The sequence below is a fragment of the Wasmannia auropunctata genome, unplaced genomic scaffold (assembly GCF_000956235.1).
Source record: "Wasmannia auropunctata unplaced genomic scaffold, wasmannia.A_1.0 LD326260.1, whole genome shotgun sequence".
Lineage (NCBI taxonomy): Eukaryota > Metazoa > Arthropoda > Insecta > Hymenoptera > Formicidae > Wasmannia > Wasmannia auropunctata.
In genome coordinates this window covers 1-1,029 of record NW_012036630.1, presented here as the reverse complement: position 1 = coordinate 1,029, position 1,029 = coordinate 1, and the positions used below count along the sequence as shown (strand labels likewise).

At 37.5% G+C, this 1,029-nt stretch overlaps 1 long non-coding RNA gene across 1 annotated transcript; it reads right to left on the bottom strand.

Moving 5' to 3' along the window:
* Nucleotides 1–193: 193 nt before the first annotated feature.
* LOC105460214 lies at nucleotides 194–942 on the bottom strand. The gene is made up of 2 exons (XR_975790.1): nucleotides 344–942; nucleotides 194–259 (listed from the first exon to the last, which is right to left on the bottom strand). It is a non-coding gene; the product is annotated as an uncharacterized LOC105460214 (long non-coding RNA).
* Nucleotides 943–1,029: the final 87 nt, after the last annotated feature.

Here is a 1,029-nt window from a genome sequence, read left to right as displayed (position 1 = left end):
TAGTTAAAAAAAAAATATTAACTTACCCAATCCTAATAAATTCAGATCACAATTATATTTTAATTATCTAGACCGACGAACGCATAGAGATCTCGTGTGATCTCCCGACGAATTATCCAGGCACGGCGTTACTCCCGCGACACTTCGCATAGTATCGGTCATTCGTCCGCAGTGTCGTCCAGTGACAATAATATCAATGAAAAGCGTAAAATTAATTAACAATGGACAGTAGTAAATAAATCCAGCTGTCAGTTGTAACCTAGAAACAGAGGATCCGTGAAAGAGATTCAAAAGAGTGTGTGCGACGAGACGTGAATATTACTGACGTCCGAATATTACTTACCTGCCTAGAGGTGATCCTGACAATAGTATATAAAAATTCTTGATAAATGCAGTTCCGTCTTTTGTCTTCTTTCTCTCTCCCCTTCTCTTCGAAATGCAGCGTTTAGTGTTTACAATGCCTTGAGGTGAGATGGATTGCGTCGCGACACTTGCGACGTCAGCACTCAGCAACGCCCATTGACAGTCACTCCCACGATACGCCGACCGAACGTGTCGTATCGATATTCGTTGCAGCGAAGTCGAAATATGTACGTTAATTGCTGCGTGGGCCTTGGACAACTTTATTGCCACGTTTTAAATAAATGTATCAAGTGTACGTACGTCGTGCATGGTTATGCAACTCCATTGATGTCACGATCGATTTTAAGGTTATAGGTCGCGACGATACAGTGAACATTTCTCTTTATAAAAGAAATTGAAATTAAGAATTAAAATTTTGTACGCCCACAGGCATTTAATGTTAGGGCCGTCACTTTTTTTACTTGCTTCGAATATTCGAAGCTTCGAAGTTTAGGGTGCCAAAAATTCGAGAAGTATTATTATAACCTGAAATATTACAAATTGATAATTAAACTTGTAAATAAGGAAAGATAATGATCAATGAAACGATCCAATTGCGAAAATTAAAGAATAAATAAATTTATTCTCGAAGCTTCGAAGTTTGAGAATAAATTTTTTTTTTATTTT